The following is an 8,545-nucleotide window of genomic DNA, read 5'->3' as shown; positions in this document are numbered from 1 at the left end:
AACCCCACCATAAGGCAGGCACCAGAATTGTGCATTAGCTAAAACTTCAATGCCAATCCCATGTGAAACATTTTGGTCCTAGATATCACAAATGCAGGAATCCGCATGATAAGATCTCTCTTCTCCAGAAAGTGTCATGGGGTATGTAGTAATTGAAGTGGATTAAAGCTGGTCACTCCTGACACCTTTCTACCCAGGAGTGGGGGTCTGGAAGCAAAGAATGGTGTAGGACTACCAATAAGTTCATATGTTCCTAACCTGACCAGATAAAGGAAATGATCACCCAATCTATCTCAGGAAGGACACTCCCAAATATCAATATTCCTTACAAGCATCACCTCCCATCTTGACTGGGTTTCAGCTTTTCTAGCCCCATTCACTTAACCACAGATCCCAGGCACTGCTTTAGAACCAAAACGGCTGCTTCTAGATGTCATCAGCACATTGATGACACCCAACTTCAAAGCTCCAAAGCATCTCTCCCAGCAGTTTGATACAGATGTTATACTCAATCAGTGATAAAACTGAACTCTATAGAACACTACATGTCAACCCCACAAGGGGGCTCAGCTAACATCACCTGTGGAATGGAAACACTCAGGGGCCAAATTTCATGTGCTGGGTAGCTGCTTAGGTCAGGTTCACATAAAAGTGACTCACTTATAACAAAACCTGCAGAAACATTCAAAAGTAACAAGAGGAAAGAGTTCCTTTTACATGCTCCCAAGCGCATCAGTCACATGATAGATGTTTGCTGTGAAATCTTTTCAAAATACATAATCTTGGAACGCATGAGACTAAACTGTTAAAATGTTGACTTTTCCAATATTAGGTAACCAGAACTCCAATTTGACACAAAACAGTCCCTGTCTGCTGACTCATGAGAAACTCTGGCATTAATCACTACAACAGACTGCATGTCCTTGATGTCTGACTCTTTTTCTTACAACTGTTTGCTGTGCTAACAGACACAGCAATTACTCATAACTAGTTTCACAACCATTGTTAGCCCATTGACAATAATAGTAAGTAAGACCCAGAGAGCAAGCATTTAATCCTTTTTAGGGTTTAGGGGGATTTGGTTCTTTTAAGTGTTTATTTACACAGCACACTGGGAAAAAGTTGAAGGCCCACATCTAAAATTTAAAAATAACTCACTGAGTTACTGCAAAGGTTAAGCCAAACTATGCACTGAAACAGTAGCACTTAAATGTTTGCCGCACTGTTCAGTCAACAGGGAACCAAATCGAAGATGCCCTACATTGTAATACAGAATTAGTTGAATGTCTTCACGATGTGGATCAAGAGTGGCCAAACTGTGAGAATTTTTCCCACTAAAAGTAACCAAAAAAAAAAAAAAAAGTGTTTGGTCCACAGCACATCACTTGTGCCATCCTATGTTGCAATGTATTTGCACATTTGCACAAATGATTTGCACATTTCAGATGACTAATTAAAATATGGAATGAGTACCAGTAAATTCTTGGGGAATCACACCAATAGCTTCTCTCCAGTTTGAAAGTTTGCCTGTCTATGACCATTATTCCAGATGTTTACACAACCAAAATAATAGTAGTAATAAATCTCCTCATGACACTCCATCAAGACTTGAAAGCAAAATGGATTAGACTAATAGCATTTCCTATGCCCACAAAATCAATTTATTCATATATTCTCACAAGTGATTGCAGGGTGGTGGAAGTGGCTGAATGTATGCATGAACCAGACTTTCAGATTTAGGGAGTTCACTAACCCACTAGGGAGACTTCTTATGGAAGGCCACCGGGGCACTAACCTAGATTGCCTTCTCACAGTTCTCCATTTCTTCCCACAAGCTTCACAGCAGAGGGAGAGGGGAAGTTTACAGCACACTAGTGCTCCTTAAGGCTTTTACCAGACTCATAGTGCTCTAGAGCCACCAGCAGTCAGCAACCCCTCTCTCATCCCTGATCTTCTCCTTATATTCTTCTGGCCTTGGCTGGTCACTTAGCTTTTCCTGGTTCCAATTATGTGACGTGGTTGCCTTCTGGATCCTACTCTTCTAAGAGGTTGGAAAGTTTCTGGGGACACTTATCACACATTGCTGCCCCTTGGCCACTCAGTTTAGTACAGGCTAACTCCTCTTGGCAGACCAACGGCCCACGCCCTGCACCATTGAGGCCTTTCTGGTCTCTCCCAGCCCACACCTAACTCTGTGCTAACAAGAACATAAGAACAGCCCCGCTGGATCAGGCCAAAGGCCCATCTAGTCCAGCTTCCTGTATCTCACAGCGGCCCACCAAATGCCCCAGGGAGCACACCAGATAACAAGAGACCTCATCCTGGTGCCCTCCCCTACATCTGGCATTCTGACTTAACCCATTCCTAAAATCAGGAGGTTGCGCATACTCATCATGGCTTGTACCCCATAATGGATTTTTCCTCCAGAAACTCGTCCAATCCCCTTTTAAAGGCGTCTAGGCTAGCCGCTCTCTGGGCAAGCCGCTCTCTGGGTTGGGTTAGTTCAGTCCTGGGCTTCTCTGATCCTCCTAATGCTTCATAAGGCATTAAAAATGTTGCTTTTGGTTTTTCTGGTGGAACTGGAAGCGATGTTTTTCCTATCATAGAGCTCACTCTGATCTCGGCAGAGGCCAGGGACAGTTGTCCCCAGCTTCTACTGAGCTCAGACTTCCTCTGACTTGCCTCTGGAGGGGGTCATTGGGGGCGGGGGAAACAAGGGCAGGGGGCCGGGACCTGATCTGTGGATAACTGAATCCGTGGATACGGCATCCACAGGTATGGGCCCCCGTATATATTCTTTTGGTCATGACACTCTGTGAACACCATGTAGACTGTGCTACATAATAAATAATAATATCAGTTATCGTACATGGTGGTTATTGTAAAAGAAAATAGTGCAAAGGGGATTAAGAGCTGAAATATGGACACAGGACAATTGAGGGGGTTATTTCCATTGCTGTAACTAAGATCATACCTTCTCCCTTCCCAGAAAGGAATTCAATTTTGCAAATATACAAATTATAATGCTAACAATTTATAAGCCAACTATAATAAGAGTTTCAACTAAAAAACCCTCCACACATTCTGAAATTACTTTACCATATGTGAGTTAAGATAATTATGCTACGTTGCTTAAGGCTTGCTATATATTTGAAGATATTTAGTTTCTCATAAAACTTTGTTTTCATCTTGTCTGTGCCTCTTGTAATAACCATATTTGAATGCATCTTTAAATGTAAATTCTATAATTGAATGCATTTTTGCCAAAAGCAACAGTAATTTCAGATGACAGCTAGAAACTTTCTCCATCTTTCTCCTATATAACTTCTTAAAAAGGGAAGAACCATCCCTGGTAAGTGCTTTTCTTATAAAGTGAAGTGTATTCTGAAAAGATTTAATAACTGGCTTTCATTGACTTGATAAACAACCTGTCAAAACCTACTGAAGAATATCACACATTTCTAGCTAACTATAATGAATTCTAAGAATTCAGACAGGCCAAACAGGCCAGGCAATAAAGACAAATACAGGTGGCATTTTGCAAAATATTATTTAAGAGCAAGAAAGAAGTAAAGCTTACACTTATCGATGTTGGTGGCTGTGGCAAAACAAACTCCAAAACAAAACACCAACAAAAGGAATGATAATCTATAATGGAAAAATACACACCATACCCTAAATTTGAAATTAAATGGCATAAACCAATTTGCTGATTCTGCAATTCTTTTTTGCAAACCATGTTTTTTAAGGATTTTATCATAAAGTAAAGTATGCTATCAAGTAAAATTAAAATGGATAAAAATAAAAATACCTTCTACTAATCAAGTTGTTTTAAATGTATATACGTATAATATTAAATGTGTGTGTCAGCAACAGTGAATCAGATCAGTCAAACAAGCCCTTGGGCAATGCCAAATTTATATTTTTCAGAAGGTAATTTATGTGAAACAGGAGGCAAATATGTACATTTATCTTCACTGAAGTACATCTTAAATGTGTACCATACCATGTAAAATCTGCTAGTGTCTAACTGGGATTTGTACGTTTGCAGCTAGTAAGTTAATTTTTCCCGAAGAGTCAAATTCCATACTTCTGGTACGATGATTTCCATTTCTTAGCCATCTCAAACCTGGTAGCTGCCAGTAAGGAGGAAATGAGGTCCACATGGAGGAGTATTTCATGTGTTCCATCAAACAGAGATAATAAGGCAAACTCTGATTCAGGTTCCAGTAATTGATTTCAGAGCTGGCATAACCGAGAAGATCCGTGTAGGGTTCCGAGGCCAAGGAAAGGATGTGGTGGCAACCTCTGGGTCCATCCCTGCCCCCCTTCTGGGCCTGAACTGTCCTCTGGGCTGCTCCCCCCCCCACCTGGTTACATCTCCTCTCCACTCTTGTTCTGCCCTCTCCCCTCCACCTGGTAGTTCACTTACCCCACCTGGTGGGCACAGCTCCAGCACAGGCAGTGCAGGCCCCTCCTCCAGCAGCCTCAATACAGCTGCAACTTGCTTTACAGGACAAGCAAAATGGCAGATGCGCTTCAATGTCAGTAAGTGTAAAGTCATGCACATTGGGGCAAAAAATCAAAACTTTAGATATAGGCTGAAGGGTTCTGAGCTGTCTGTGACAGATCAGGAGAGAGATCTTGGGGTGGTGGTGGACAGGTCGATGAAAGTGTCGACCCAATGTGCGGCGGCAGTGAAGAAGGCCAATTCTATGCTTGGGATCATTAGGAAGGGTATTGAGAACAAAACGGCTAGTATTATAATGCCGTTGTACAAATCTATGGTAAGGCCACACCTGGAGTATTGTGTCCAGTTCTGGTCGTCGCATCTCAAAAAAGACATAGTGGAAATGGAAAAGGTGCAAAAGAGAGCGACTAAGATGATTACGGGGCTGGGGCACCTACCTTATGAGGAAAGGCTACGGCATTTGGGCCTCTTCAGCCTAGAAAAGAGACGCTTGAGGGGGGACATGATTGAGACATACAAAATTATGCAGGGGATGGACAGAGTGGATAGGGAGATGCTCTTTACACTCTCACATAATACCAGAACCAGGGGACATCCACTAAAATTGAGTGTTGGGCGGGTTAGGACAGACAAAAGAAAATATTTCTTTACTCAGCGCGTGGTCGGTCTATGGAACTCCTTGCCACAGGATCTGGTGCTGGCATCTAGCCTAGACGCCTTTAAAAGGGGATTGGACGAGTTTCTGGAGGAAAAATCCATTATGGGGTACAAGCCATGATGAGTATGCGCAACCTCCTGATTTTAGGAATGGGTTAAGTCAGAATGCCAGATGCAAGGGAGGGCACCAGGATGAGGTCTCTTGTTATCTGTTGTGCTCCCTGGGGCATTTGGTGGGCCGCTGTGAGATACAGGAAGATGGACTAGATGGGCCTATGGCCTGATCCAGTGGGGCTGTTCTTATGTTCTTATGACATTTGCAACTGTGCGCACGCCTATCCCACCAGCACTAGCTGACATAGGACCGGGCTGTCAATTCTTTAACATTTGTATGAACTTAATTTTAGGCAATTTAATTTTCAAGCTGATGTATGAGTAGCTAACTGCCACTAAAAAAACTTTGTACTATTGAATGATTAAAGTTCAATGGCATTTTCCCTTGTAGGTTAAGTGTAGGTTTATAACAAAAATAAGGATTTACATAACCAGACAGGCATGGAGCAGCTAATGGACAATGTTGGCCATGCCGACTTCCAGCAATTTCAGAATGTGGTATTCATTGCCCTGTGCCAGATTTGAATTCTGGTGTGCTAACACAAACACTTTGGGAACATTTGTACTGGCATACCAAAAGTCAAATTGTTCACCTGCAAGTAGTCAGACAACAATTAATCTTGTGGTGAATTTGCTGGAAATCAAAACTGGCACAGCTTTTTTTTTTGCAGCTAACAAATCCCAGGAGATCATGAACTGGCCTTCAGTTCTTTCCAAGACTACATTATCGCAACACTACTTAAAGATTATGTATTCTGTATGCAGAATTCTACCATTATGGCTTACATTAAAAAAACTGCTCTATAATAAAAGCAATTCAGAAAGTTTAAGAATAATGCTGGAAATACTATGCTCCTAAGGCTGCAATGCTATCCACACATACCTGGGAGTAAGCACTACTATTAATGTACTTGCTTCTCAACCGACATGCATAGGATTGAGCTGTGAGTTAAGTAAAGCTGTATCCAGCTATCCAACTTTCCAGCACCAGCCCCTTACCTTGAGGCCTCCGTGACTACTTCCCCTCTGAAGGATGCAGTGCACACTGCATCAGCGCAGGAAAGTTGGATAGGAATGGGCTCTTCGTTTATTACTTATTTCAAAAAGAATATTCTAGCAATCATTAGAAGATTGGAGCACTCTGACACTGAGCTTTTCAAAATGTATATTAAACTGTACTAATGGTTCCTGTATTTTGATAATAGAGAACACTTTGAAAACCTTTTGCTTTTTGTAGTTATTTTCTTATGAATATACATAATCATATTCTTTTGTTAAAAACCTGCACTACATATGTTCTATTTTCATCACTGTCTTGCATTACTGAAAGGTTCACAATTTTTATGTCATTACAAAAAAATACTTTTTCATGTTAATAGTAATGCTAAAATTACTGAGCAACCATTTCCCTATTCTAGAACTGAGCAGACAAAAACACTTGTAAAAGGATTGTTAATCAGTGCTACGTTATGGAAATCAATCAAACATTTAACTATTTACTTTAATTCCATTGACTTCAATGGGATTTAGGCACAATTAACTTTTTCTAGATTATTCCGTGTCATTTGCACTCTCCAAAATAAAGTTAAATGAAATTTGTCCTCCAAACCACAGAACCACATTGAAATTCTGTGAAATAGAGCTTATTTCTTTCACAAACACCAGCTGTTGCCAGATGTTAAATTGCAAAATACTTTTTTAGTCCCTTAGGTATTAAAGCCATGGCATAGGAAGTGTGCACATTATACACTATGTTCTAGAAAGTCAAAAGTCTCACTGTAGTATCTAAGCCCATGCATGTGAATCAAGGCCAAAATGTATACTATTATTTTCACTGCAATCCTACGGCATACTTACTTCAGAGCCCCACTGAACACAGTGGGACTTAAGTCTGAGTAAACATGTAAAGAATTGACTTGTTAATTAAGCAAATAAATAGCCATTAAGTGAAATGACGTGAAGGTGGTACAGACTAAAGGAACTATGATTAATGCGAGTAGCTAATGAAATCAAAAATATATGTCATAGAAGTTGAGATCTGAGACAAAACATCACCAAATTCATAGAAGAGAGCTGAAGAAAAAAAAGAACAGCAGCACAACCATATATGTAAGTCTGAAACAAGCCTCCAGTCTGGCTTACTCCCTGTGTTCAAGATTGCAGCCTAAAGGCCCAATCCTATCCAGCTTTCCAGTGCTGATGCAGCTGCAGTGCAGCCCCAGGGTAAGGAAACTAAAATTCCCATACCTTGAGAAGGCCTCCGTGACTGCCTCCTCACCCAGAGGGTGCAGTGCACACCCCACTGGTACTGCTGCACCAGCACTGGAAAACTGGATAGGACTGGGCACTAAGTCAAGGTTGAAGATGTAAGAGTATTGCAATCTGAGGGAAGAAGTATTCACAAACTTAGGCAATTTGAAGAGAAAGTGAACAACTAACAGCCCAATCCTATGCATGTCTACTCAGAAGTAAGTCCCATTAGAGTCAAGGGGGCTCACTCCCAGGATAGTGTGGATAGGATTGGGCTGTAAGGCTGCAATCCTATCCACACTTACCTGGGAGAAAGCCCCATTGACTCTACTGGGACTTCTGAATAGACATGCATAGGATTGGGCTGTAATACTCCAGTTCCTGGGAAAAACAAATCCTTCTCCAAATCAGATTAAAGGATTTGAGCAGATGTAGGATGGAACTATTACACAGGCCAGCACACATTTTGCTTCCTTAAACGTTACACCAATTCCTGGGTATATTTGGGGTGCCGGTTCAAAAAATGGCATCCGTTTTGCCCTATCACATCTAGTTTTGGAAACATGGCATAGCCTCTTTAATGAATGGTTCAAGCAGCTTCCTCATGAGGAAGCCTACACCATGGCTTGAACCATTCACTGCTTGAATGATTCAAGCATTCTAAAACTAGACATGAGAGGGCAAAACGGATGCCATTTTTTGAATCGGCACCCCAAATTCATATCAAACCACCATAAAGTTTGGGAAAAACTTTTCTGACCCTCAATTTTGTAGGCCTGTGTTATCTGTATTATCTAAATAGAAAGCAAAGTAAGGCATGGAGCCTGATTCCATGCATATAAATTCAGTGGGACTTAGGACTATAAGTTCTATATGCATATAAATTAAGTGTGCATTAGGAGTATAGCCTTAGAATAATTAACAAAAAAAGCCAGTTTTGTATAAAAATGTTGAGAACCCTATCACAGAATCATAAACACATACAGTAAGTTTTTCATCTAGAAATACTTTAAATGACATCTGTTTCTGTCCTCTGGAAGTTGTACATTTACA

This window comes from Tiliqua scincoides, chromosome 1 (assembly GCF_035046505.1).
Source record: "Tiliqua scincoides isolate rTilSci1 chromosome 1, rTilSci1.hap2, whole genome shotgun sequence".
NCBI lineage: Eukaryota > Metazoa > Chordata > Lepidosauria > Squamata > Scincidae > Tiliqua > Tiliqua scincoides.
This window is presented reverse-complemented; position numbering follows the sequence as displayed.